Source organism: Ambystoma mexicanum, chromosome 6p (genome assembly GCF_040938575.1).
Source record: "Ambystoma mexicanum isolate Mex_15411 chromosome 6p, UKY_AmexF1_1, whole genome shotgun sequence".
In the NCBI taxonomy this organism is placed as follows: Eukaryota; Metazoa; Chordata; class Amphibia; order Caudata; family Ambystomatidae; genus Ambystoma; species Ambystoma mexicanum.
Window position 1 is genome coordinate 646,807,386 of NC_090935.1, and position 13,137 is coordinate 646,820,522.

Genomic DNA, 13,137 nt, shown 5'->3' on the forward strand with positions numbered 1-13,137 from the left:
CTGGAGCAGAACAACGAGAGAAAAGAGCAGAGAGACCCAGGAGATCCCTGCAGGAGGTCAAGGTCTCTGAAGAACTGTGCAAGATACGTGGAGAAGGCCAAATCGTAGACAAGACTGCATCGTGTTTCAAAGGCACCAGCAACCCTCCCAGGAGAACGACAGAGTTGGGGAGGTGAGGCCAAGCCTGTGGTATTAACCTGGACTCATGAATTGAAACAGAAAAGAAAGGCATGCACACAGCCAGTGAGTTGGCGAGCAACATGAAAGGCCAGTGTGTGTTTAGGAAAGATTGAAAGTGCAACAATATATATCTCATAATTGAAGTCTGCACACGTGTGAGGGAGACGCGAAGGAAGGCAGACATGTGAGGAACTTTTTACTTACTGATAACGGTAAAACCTGCGATACAGAATAGCAGAGTGGTCCGGCAAAAGGAGGTAGCCCACTCGAAAGTCTCTGCTAAAGGTGAATTATTGGTTACAAAGCGACAAGGTGAATGAATTCTGGAATGCGTAAAGATTAAGAATAATCCTGATAAAAGGGGAAATGATAAAGTGATGGTTGAACTTTTGTGCTCGTGATACTGAACTACTCAGAGCAAGAGACACTGGGGCAAACAATACAAGATTCTGATCTAAAGGGAAAGTCGAAGCGTTCCTGCAGAGGCCTATAGCAAAAGCCTCACCCATTCGAAAGTCTTCGACATCAGGAAAAGGTTTGAGCTCGAAAGTGTGATAAATTAGGGGAAGGGCAGCCCTAATGAATTAAGCTTGGCGAAGGGAAACCCATGCATGTGCTGTGATTAAAAGGTCTAAGCCGGATCGAGTGAGACCTATGAACTTTTTGTGGAGCTGAACTTTTTGTTGAATTTTGAAAGACCTGGTGAAAGCTAGAAGTGACTTAACGTGGAAGGCCAAGCGGGCCTCGATGCACGTTCTTGGAACTACCTTTGTTTTGAGAACCTGAGCCAGAGTGTGTCGTCTGGTTTACGGGGACCGCCTTACTCTGTGCTGTCTAACGTGGGGAGGCGAGCTGACTCAGTCACATTGATTCTTTATGTTACAACACTGATTCACCTTTCCATACATATTCCCCTTTGCACATTTTGGTATAAGAGATAGGGCAGGCATTAGGTTTTGTTAGTATAGGCCATCTTTGATTTGACAGACACTACTAGGCCTGCATTCTTTATTATTCTGATGGTAGAGACTACTCCCATCTTAACTATAGTGCAAAGTAGGAGTTTCTCCAAACCCCGAAAATTGAATAAAGGTTTTGAAATTGAATCTATTTCGTCAGTGTCATACATGCGATGCCATGCCTCTCTTACAGGAGGGAGAGAGGGAAGGAGGAGAAGAGGAAAGGCTTGAGGTGCTTGCGGAACATGGAGGTCTGGCTCAAAACAGAAAGGCTTTTCCAGAGGAGGGAGCCAGCCAAGGAAAGAACGGCCATCCGCTCTCTGGTTAGAGAAGCGCTTGACAATCAGAGAGTTGGAGCTAGAGGATCGGAGGGATCTGGAAGGAGAGTATTTGGTGAGAGCAAGTTGCAGATAGCTTGGTCCCCGGTCCGAGACAGCCTTATGGATGATGAAGAGGGATTTAAATTTGATCCTTACAGCATATAGATTTTAGGACTGGAGGGATACGGTCCCTGGGCTTGAGGCCAAGGATAAGTCTTGCAGCCCTATTCTGGATTAGCTGGAGGGGGCGGAGAGAAGAAGGTACATTAAGCAAGAGGCTGTTACAGTAGTCCAGCCTGGGGAGAACCAGGTCTCTGGAGACATTAAGCTTCTGGGGAAAAGCAAGGAAACTGAGGATGCCCCTGAGGAGGTAGAGTTGGAAACTGGCCTTCTTGGCAAGGTTCAAGATGTGGGGAATGAAAGGAGTTGACGATAACTCCCAGGTTTCTGGTTTCAGAGGAAGGAGCAGTGGCCATAGCGAAGGGGAAAAGAGGTAACAGGAGTCCCTATAGGAAGAATCTCAGTCTTGCTGGCACTGTGTCAGAGATCATTGGCGACCAAGACTGGATGGCGGACAGGTAATCAGGAACGATAGAGGAAGTCAGAAGTGATGCACAGGGTAGTCTGAATAAGAGTTGGGCATCATCTTCATAACACTGGAAATGGGGTGAGAAAGTGGAGATAAGGTGAGCAAGAGGGGCGAGATAGGTGTTAAAGAGCCACGGCAAAAGTAGAAAGCCCTGGAGAACACCACAAGTGGAGATAAGGAGAAAGAACCCAGGATAACCTGGGAGGGACGGTCAATGAGGAAGGAGCTCAGACAGTCCAGTGACCGCTCCAAGATACCAAGAATATCATGGAGCCGCTTTATGAGGATGGAGTTGTTGATTGTCAAAAGTAGAGGAGAGATTGAGTAGGAGGAGAACAGCGGGTGAGTTGAGTCAAGAGATGCAAGCAATTCTTCACAGGTGTTCAGGAGAGCAGTTTCTGTGCTTCTGGATGCTTGGAATCCAGATTGATGGCCTTGACAGTCTTTCAAAGTTTCTGACTTGAATTTATTTTACATGTCAAGTGTGTGTGCTCGACGTGAATTGTTCAAAGACAATGAATACACACTTTATGATAGTCCTTTCAAGGAAATGTTCAAGTTGCAGTTATGCTACAATTGAAATGGCATATTCTGCATCAGAAGAGTGAAAACTGGCGCAGCTAAGTAATGTACAGGCGAGGGGAAGTGTAGCCATTTTCAACCTCATGAGACAACGAGTCTCCCATCTCCCAAATTGTCCCTACTATATATGATGTGTGGCAGTTAATGCCAGAGTTATTTCCAGTAACGATGTTCAGCACTGTCTTGATGTTGGGGATTTGCTCAATGTCTTTTCTGTCTGCGCCTTTCCTCACACACATGAACAACCAGTGTTGTGGGAGGGTTGGGTAATAAGGCAAACATCGAAGTGTGCAGTAGAGATGGAACTCCCCTTTTACTTTGGAAGTAAACATGTAATACTACATGCCAACCACTAGATGCCAGCCTATGCAAAGCATGTAAGTAAATACCTCAGAAACACACACACACACATCCAAGCTTCTAATAATATAAATGTGGTAACATCATATATATAGGACTCTGTGGCAACAGACATACAACATTCGCCCAGTCCACATTCATATTGCAAAATGCAGAGGAAGAAATGGAATGGTCCTACTTTCACAAAAACCTCAGATAACACAACCCACTGTTTTACAGGACAGGAGAGAGGGGCTGGGATCTGGCTTTGACTCAGAATTCCAAAATCTGGGAGTGTGAAAGGGCGTCCCAAGCAGTATCCCATTTCCCCCTTTATATAAAGAATGGAGGGGGGAGAGGGAAACTCCTGGAGTGAACTGGAGGTAGGTTGGAGTACGTCGTAATTTCTGTTTCTGTATGTGAAAGCCTGAGAAAAAGAATACATTATCCTGAACAAATTGACATGCCATTGTGGTGCTAATCTGTTGATGGTACACACACACATACACTTCACTTCACTTGTGGGGCCAAAGGTGCTGCTGCTTCAGTGCCAAGGAGCTTTATGTCACCTTGTGGCTGTGAAAATGTTTTTCAGACCAATCTGCTCATTGGACGAGTAATATGTTGGAGGACGGTAATCATTACAAACAACTTTTAAAGTCATCAATTTCGACTGCATGGTGAGCAAGAGTTTAAAGAGCATTAGCTTGAAGGGAAAGAATTACTTCAATATCACAAACTGGATAATAACTCAGGTCGGAAAAAAAAGATTAAGCCATTCAAGAAGGGCGTTTCACTGCTGTGTTTTGAAGAGAAAAACAGTTCCTGTTCAAGTTGCTGTAGGCCATGACTACAGCCAGATTGGATCGACAGGTCCGACCAAAGTGGCTGCATGAAGATTTTTAACTCAAAATAGCTTGGAACACCACATTCAGTTACATATCTACATTTCACACTAAGCCATTCCCTGCTGTCGAAAACATTTACCTGAGCAGAATTGACAACATAAAAACCACCAGGCAATACATATATTTAAAGAGCTTTATTAAAGTAGTCAAGCAAAGATTACCATTCACATCTATTCGGTCACATCATACAAATGTAAATACAAAAATTACTACAGTACAATATATATTCTCTGCATGATCCAAAATATTTGGTGGCCCCAAAAAACTCTAAAATTCAGCAGCGTATCAAAAATTAAAACCATATTCCATTTAAAACTAGGTTCAGCTTGCACAGATGCAAACTTCAAATGTGTCATTCAATTAAATACAGCTTAAGAGGTTGCAGAAGGATATGTTTGAAGGAAACATTCTAATAATGAGGTCAAGGAAACAGATTTAGAGCAGTATGAACAAATTAAATATAACCTAAGTTGTCAACAGAATGTCCTGTCACTTTGGCCGATTCTACGCTGCAATACGGTTACATCCAATTTAAACATTTTAAGTCCAGAACTGTTAGAAAGATGAGGTACAGAAGTGGTCAAATTAAAACACTTACGATTGGAAAGGTGTGCAGGTTAACACCATCAGTTTACAATTTAAATTAGCGTCTTGCTGCTATTCAAAGCAAATTAAGCCTGAATTCCTAATCACAGAGCCACATTTATAATCGCTCATGGCTTTCATTTCCAAATGTTTTGTGCCTTTACTTTCCCAAGAAGAGGAATTTGGAAAGTTATGCTGAACTGTGATTTAGAAAAGAGTGAAAACATTTAAATAGTCTTCACACGAGTGCACGGAATGCTGGACTGAAAGAAGCACTGCCTCGTTTTGTAAAGTGATGATTCAAAAACAATTGGCTTGTATTTTTGTAATATCACATGGAATGCCACCAATTAAGAAATTCAAGCTCCAAATTCAATAACATTTTTGACAAATGATCTGAGTAGAGGCTACAATCAGGCTTCTTATAATAGTAAAACAATTGGAACATGTGTTTCCAAGAAATACTTTCTAAATAACCTATTTTCTCAGCAGTGGCATCATGGCTAATGAGAGGACCTCTTTTGTATATCCTTTACAAGTAAGGCCAGCGCAGACAGACACACAGACACACACACACAATAAACTGATTCTAATGTATGGCTTCAGTAAAGGTTTGAAAGTAGCTTGTTTTTAGATCTCCCCGAGTAACAAGGGGTTAATACAATAAATGTGCTGTAGATTGTACAAGATACATAAGTATGCTAGGCTTGACTGCATAAAATTAAACTGAGGTTTCGTTAGCAGTAGTCATGGAAATTCGTGGCATGTACACTATTTTAGAAACGTTTTCAATATAGAAGAAAACATTCTGCTTAGACAGGGCAGTTTTCTGAAAGATGGATGTGTGCACTGTGTGAATATGTAGTCTTCTCAAGGGAAGAGTGTTCTTGCACTTCATTTGTAAAAAAAAACATTCAATATGAATTAAATAGCAGGTCCTTTTATATGATGTCCAAATCATCATAACTCCACAGTGAAAGGAGGACAGGATAATTTGGATTATTCGAAGAGAAGACATTCTACAAGGCATATATACATATGAAAAAAACATAGATGGTGGAGTACGACACTTTAAAAAAAATGTGCATTAAATAAAAAAGGGGCACAATGTTAGTCACCTGAGATTTAACTCTTGTAGTATATTTTCATCTGAGTTGCAAGGCATCTAAAGTTAGGAAAGACACTAAAATGGATGTAGTCTGTGGTACAGTATGCACAGCTTAGTTAGATCAGACAAGGGCACAAGGGAAACCTCTTCAGCTTGTTTTTTGTAAAATTCAGGTTTTGTTGCTACTTCACTTTAAAAAATGATTGAAAAGTTAAGTCCATTTTCAGCTTTAATACAATGAGAGAATAGCAAACAGAAAATAACATTTGCATACCTTTACTACACAATGTTTAATGAAGTCTCACAAGAAAATGTTACATTGCAAAAATGGAAGCTAAAGGCTTTTCCTAAGCAAGCACATCCCATCAAATGTGGCCTTATGCCAATTCTAGAACTGGAAATTTAAAAAAGAACTACAAAACAAGTTAGTTATATGGTTTCTGTTCCCAACTTAGGCTGATCAGAAATGTTTGTTCATTGGATTCCTTCCCAAGAGCAGTTCAAACAGGAAAAGGTATATTTAGTACAACAGTAAACAAAGACCTCCTGAGGTATCAGCAAAAATAAAAAAATAAAATCAAGTTGAAAATGTACACACACATCGATTAGCAGCGGCTATTTCTGTAGTTTAGCACACTAACAGCGCTTTATTCAGTTTTTAAGAAGCAGATGAATGAAGCCGTGCTTTTAGCATACCAAGAGGCAGAAACACTGGAATGTAACAAGACAAAACACACGCTTAGAAACATTCAGTCAACATTAAAAAACGGTTACAACTGCACCTCAGACATTAAGACGCTTTAAATATACACACTTATAAATGTATCCCATGTGGCATTGCAATTGGTAATGCAGCATTAAGGAGAAATTAGATCTTCCAATTTAAAATGCTTTGTTGTGTACCACACAGAACAGTTTTTTGTGTGCTAAAAATACAAAGACAAACTTACAAAAACTGACAGCATTAAGCACTGTTCGACTTTGGATGGTATCATTGGTTTCCTACTTTTACTAGGAGCAAAATGTACCCTTGCAAACATAGGACATATGGGACTATCAAATACCGTTCTCTATGAATTAATTTCATCCAAAAACAAAAGTGAATCTACAGGATTCTGATCTATTTTACACACTCTACAAAACAACATCAGATGAAATATCAGAAACAAACATTACCACAGTTGTGAAAACAAAATCTGTCAAAATGGACACTTAAAACTACTGCAAAAGAGAGGAATGTGTACACAGTTACTAGAAAAGAAATGATTTACAAAACGGTTACTGAAATTTCTAATGATTGCAATTCACCCTTTGCAGATATTAACTTAATGATCTCCAGAAAGCAGGCATGACATCTATAATGAACAGTATGTAAGAGATAGTTGATGTACATCAGTTCACTATCACCAAATATGCAAAGGTTCCTGGCAACAGAGCAACTATGAATTCTCACTTCAATGGATGCCCTGGGGAAAACAAATGCCTCTTACAGTCTCAGAGATTGGTAGTAAATCGGTCTGTAAGACTCTTTACAGAACTATTGCTACTGTCAGTATCTTCTATTTGATACTAAAATGTTGTAGGATTACTAGGAAAACATTGACAATAAAAAACCAGTAAAGAAAACCTCACTTCTAGCCTGGCACCCTTCATAGGAGTTTGAAAAAAATATTTAACTGACAGATTTCTGAGAAGGCGCCACCCTTTGTCCATTTCTGACAGTAAGGGAGACCCTCCCCACTCTCACTCACCCATATCGGGCCAATTAGCAATTTGAATGCAGGACATCCATGGATTATCTATTTGGTAAGGGCATTCATTCTACCGCTCTCCCCTAAAGGCTAGCTACACTGAAATAGTGTTTCTCCAACCATAGTTTATGCCTCAGTGGGGATGGTCAAATGGCTGCCCCTGAGGGTGCGGGGGGGGACGGACGTTGGTCTAAATCAATATTTTGAAGCCCTTACTAACAATTTTGAAAATGGAGATAGCAAGGCCACAAACACTGACACTTATTTTACTAGCTTTGTCCCACAAGAAAACCACCAATTTTAATGTTCGAGTAAAGTAGAATGCAGAATAAAAATGGTCAGCTGAAAGGCTCTGCAAGACAAACCACAAATTGAAACTGGCAGAGAAATACATATGCAGTGACAATGTTCACAGTAGTTTACTACTGTGTTGGCCTACAATTAGCCTGGTTCACCACTCCATGTAAAAGAGCCTCCCAAACAGAGAACAGACAGGCAGACTTTCAGGTATAGGTGCTGTGGGCTAGCTAACGCCACGAGGGATAAAATAATCTATCATGAAATTATGTGGTTGGTGACAGCTTCCCTGGCACAAGAGCAATCCTTCCAAATAAAACTCGGTACACAGGATGTAGTAACAGCTTGGAAGAGAAACTTCCCACTGCCGTGGATAAAGTAAGCAGATGAAAGGTGGTGACAGTAGGATTAGTCTATACGAAACAGGTCATGTCAAGAAATATGATGTACCTTGGAGAGCAAACCTTTCCATTAAATAACTGCACAAAAAACATTCCTACATCATTATATGTGCTAACTATATGAGTGGATGTTATCACTACATGTTTTAAGATGAGTTTAAATGAGGAATAACGCATGGATTAGAGAGAATTCCCCATCTAATGATAGCAAATGTAAAAGATCAGAAACGTAAAGAAATGTGGTGAGCCAAGGAATCTCGTCATGAGGGCACTTATGGATAAGGCTACCCATACATATTTCTTGGTGAAAATGATGGCGTTATTGCGCATGAGCAAGGACTGAAATAATGAGGTGGGGATGGGGGGGGAATGTTGAAAATACACTAGCTGTGTTGTCTATTCCCAACTGCTCTTCTAAGCTACACTGAACAAAATGTATAAGTACTTCCACAAATCCTGCCCTGTTTGCAACGAAGTTCACAAAGACACTTCACCCATCCTTTTCGGAGATGACTGGGCTATGCCAACATCTCCTGAAAACAGGAGCCTCAGCAAATGTTACGTTCTTTAAAAAGAAACAGCCCTGTCTCAACCAGAAAAAACACATAGAAATCAACCAGATATACGATTCTCTAGACGGATTTAAAACACTGATGATCATGGTCCTTACAAAGGACCTATTACCAACAGACCAATCAAATATAAACAATCAATATGAGACAGGATTGTGGGAAAGGTGATGCTCCAGTAGAATGATAGCATATCTCTAAGGAAGCTATCCTAACATTGCCCCCGTACAGTGCTTAACACTATACAATCTGACTGTTTAATATTCAAAGAGCCACTTTTTGAAAGGTTTGTTCGAAGAACATCAGAAGATAGCCCAGAAAAGTACAGCCACACATGGACATGACCATTGAATCTGTAGTGTCCAAAAACAGTTAGACTAAGAGCTTTTCTGCCATTCTGCTGAGAAAATACCCTTAAATGTCACTCCAACACAATGAGTTCACAAAATACTGAATGCAATGGTGGCCTTAAAAGGCAAACCATGACAGGTGAAAACCTTTGAAACCCTACTAATCATCCGTTTGGACTATGAAGTGAGGGCAAGATGGGAAGGGCTCTGTATGAAGAATAAAATGTCTGAACAAGCAGGGATTAGACGTTGAGTGCGTAATTTTCAGACAAGAAACAGGCAGCGTTTTCTTCCAGCTTTCTGCACAGTTTAAGCAGTTTAAGCAGCAAAGATCAGTTTCTGTCATAGCATCTGAACAGGGTCACTAATAACAAATTAAGTCTGTACTTAGTGGGTGATAATTCCTTCCGGGAACATTAATCAGCTTATAAAAAATAGAAGTCACTTGCGATAGAGACCACGATAGAGACCAAAATATTTAACATACCCATAAAGGATGGCAAAACAAGAGAACTCGGAGCTGGCCACCACCAGGTAGAAAGTTAGAGGTCTGATATCTGAAATCTTTGAGACCTGTATTACAGCATACCCCTTCAAATCTCAACCTGCTGGTCCAAAATAAGATATGTCAAACCAGCGTGTTGCAGGGCTTCAAGTAAAAGGAAAATGGATTGGGAGATTAAGTAAATCGGCCCTGCTCTTTAGAGGATGTGTGGCCTGGATTGCGGTTGTCCTTGGCAAGGAGTGATGGGGAGCATGAGGCAACCAGGTTGGCTCACTCACTGCCTGTGTCTAGGGAGGGACAATATTGCTTAAGTAAGAGAGCGGGGTATCCCAGTAGACACCTTTCTCAGAGTAAGGGCTCTTACAAGTATTGAATCACTATGCTGTCATGACAAGTATGGTTCCTAAGTCTGAAGGTTTTCAATTTACAACTTCAAGGCCTACACTTGAGATTATGCCCAAGTAAGCGGAGAGGGCAAGAACCTACGAGGCAATTATTCTTCGTATGGAATTATTCAGTGGTCTTAACATTGTTGGGAGAATGTAAAAAACACATTTCTATGGCCTGTGGAATCCCTGGTTTTATTTCCAATTTTTGAAGGCACTATAGGCAATACCCATTTCAAACTTCAGCAGTCATACTTTCCTCTCTGGGTGCACCTTGGGAAATTGCAAGTAGTAAAGCATCTGCAAAGGGTTAGCATTCATTAGAACTTTAGAAACTACACGTTCTCCGACTGCCTCAAACACCAGTGCAAAAACGATTTGGGATTTCACAACAAGCAAAACCACCCAAGGAGAAGAGCGTGTTTATTTTAGGCAACTGGATATCAAGCCTTCGCAACAGAAAGGCGATATACATTAAAAATATGATGCAATATCTTACTATAAGTGGACTTTCAGTGTAGGCAGTACATTCTGATGCACTGGAAAATAGCTGCATTGTCATCTGACCAGCAGAGTCTCTCCATTTTCCTTCATCATGGGATACACTATAGGCAGTCTTAATTAAGACTTTGACAAATATTGTGACAACAAATGTGTACCAGTTTTGTATCCACATTCACAGTACAAACGAAAATACACATTTAACTAAAAGTAAAAGGTTAAATTAACAATTATTTATTCACAGGTATACATTTAAGTAGAGAAGCAACATAAAGGCTAAACCAATGAAAATAGAGGGATCAAAACAAACTTTCAGTTTTCAACCTGCACCTTTGTGTATCTAATCAGGGCACTTGGGCCACAAACATGCACCAAAACAGCATAGGTACCCTGCTTCACATCGGCAAAACTGAACATAGCTTTATGATCATGCTTTGAACACAAAAAAACCATAGCAATTTGGGAGGTGAGAATACAGACTGAATATTGTGCACTTCTATTTTCTTGTTCTACAATGATCCTTCTGTGCCAGACAACATTTCTGAAACCTTTGAACCAAATCGTTTTATTATGTTACTCTTAGAGGTTCTGATCAAATGGGCTAGCATATGACCATGCAGAAAGTAAACTACACTGACCGAACTGAAGCAGAGTTTTGCACAGGTTTATCAGTTTTTGCACAATATAATCTTATTTCAATCCGATACTAAAATAAAATAGCAAGGCCTAGTAGATTCTTACAGTATTTCATACCTATATTCTTTCAAAGAAAATCCACAGAACCTCAGAGTGTTATTTGAAATGCAAGGCTAAATGTAATCTGCAACACTAACCTGGTGCACCATACTGTTTATACCACGCTCACCATGTGGGATGCAAGCATGCCACTTACCCACTAAATTAAGATTCTTCCAACCATTATGAGCCAGAATGCATGTTTCAAATAGAATGCCCTGGCAAACAAATTAAATCAAAAAATAAAAAACGAACAAAAACATCACTACGTAAATGTTTTAATGTAAAAATAAAATGTCTATCTTTAGCTGATTATGCCAAAAATGGCATCTTCCTAGGTGTCTTTATTTGTGACAATTAACTCTAAATTCTTGGGGCTTTTATTTAACTTGCAGGTCCCTGCATTATATAGGAGTAGTAAGCTGCATTTTAAAATGCATTAACTTCATCTGTGCAGTTCTTCAGTGGCATGGCAAACCCCGAGATCCTCACATCAGGATTACGTTCAGCAAACCCTTGCCTGAAAAACAAATTTATTTTGCAACCCCAATTCTTAAGTTTTCCTTTTGGTGCGCTAAAGAATTTTTCCTCTCTCTTTACATTCCCATGGTTCAAATATATGGTTCTTGTTTAGGTACAGTTTCCTGTAATATTCCAGAATGTGCTGCTTGTTGAATAATATTCGCTCTTGCTTCTTCACATCCAGTGCAGAGTTGTAAAGGAGACATTTTTTCCACCCACAAAGGCTCCAGATGTTAAAACGCTTCCCAACATCGACTTAATACAGTGACGGCAACACCTCCCTCCCGGCCCTCCCGCCCCTCCCAGTAGGGTTGGGATTGTACTGTACTCCCTACTGGTTTACCCTTCCCCCAAGTAAAGGGTAACATTTTCCCTGGGTGCAGAGGCTCCCTCATTGTCTCCCAGACTGAAGGACCTGTTGAAGAAAACAAAGGCAACACAATCAGAACTGCTACATTTCATAGTGCATATATTTCAACATATTAGTCATTACAAATGCATGCCTGGGTTATAAAACAATAGTTGAAGTAACGCCTAACAAAACAAAGAACAAATTACTTACCCCATGGCATGTTCTTTCTGATGGATTTCCTCTCACGGATTCCTCATCTTAGACATAGTCTGCTGTAGCAGCAGATTTAGGAAACTTTTTTCAAACAAGGTTGACCTTGTGTCATTGGCCTCGAGGTTCTTCGGCACTCTCCACCATCATGTGGTGTTGGTATAAGTAGCCTGCACCGTGCCCCCAGTTAACATATTTCTTTCCTGTGTTCCCGGCACCGTTGGGGAATTCTGTTTCGCAGTCTTCAGGCAATATTTTATTTTGTCTTATTTTGGCAAAAAGGACACTAAATCGCAGTGGCGGCTGGTGAGTTTGAAAGCTGGTGGGGCGTACCAGGGCAAATTTAGTAGCAAGCGCAAGACCACTCCCCCTCCCCCCCCCACAAACTTTTTGGAAAAATGGCCTACAAAATGTGCAATTTACTGTCCTAAACACCCACCGAAATATGAAAAAAGCATTCGGTTTTACATATTAAGGTGGTACACTATTCTTACGTGTGCAAGTGTGATGGTGTATTTTACAGCCGCTTGTATTGAGAATAGCTGGTACTATGCTGTTACTGGCATTGACATGCGTTCATCCTCTTACTAAGGTGGGATTTTAGGCATTTTCTGAAAGGGGGAAACTAAGCCTTTAGTTTTTAACCACTTAATTAATGCAACATTTGTCCTACTTCTAATGGCTGTCTGCCTCGCTGAGTTGCCATTGCTTCAGTACTAGGGGTAGTGTAGTGCCTGGCTGCCTGCTGTGCCCCAAGGCCCGCTCTGCCCACTGTGGCCGTGTGAACATGGCATTACTCAATTGTTGCAGCATGCTGGTGCCTGCATTAGTGGGGTTCTCCGTCTTGTGCTCTGGCATGGGTCTCCACACGTGTTGGGCAGGCTACTACCCCTATGGTGGTGGTCCTACAAAATGGACTACACACTGGCCCGGCCGGGGCTGAAAGCCAAGATTCCCCAATGGATGAAATTCTGACACAAAAACAAAC

General features: G+C 40.7%; 1 protein-coding gene across 1 annotated transcript in view; it reads right to left on the minus strand.

The window, feature by feature from the left end:
* Positions 1-3,996: 3,996 nt before the first annotated feature.
* The window catches only part of TNPO1 (transportin 1), a 1,970,728-nt gene continuing 1,961,587 nt past the window's right edge, over positions 3,997-13,137 (minus strand). Inside the window, exon 24 of the mRNA XM_069627508.1 lies at positions 3,997-12,002. The gene's annotated coding sequence lies outside the window, so the exon portion shown is untranslated. The remainder of the gene's footprint in view (positions 12,003-13,137) is intronic.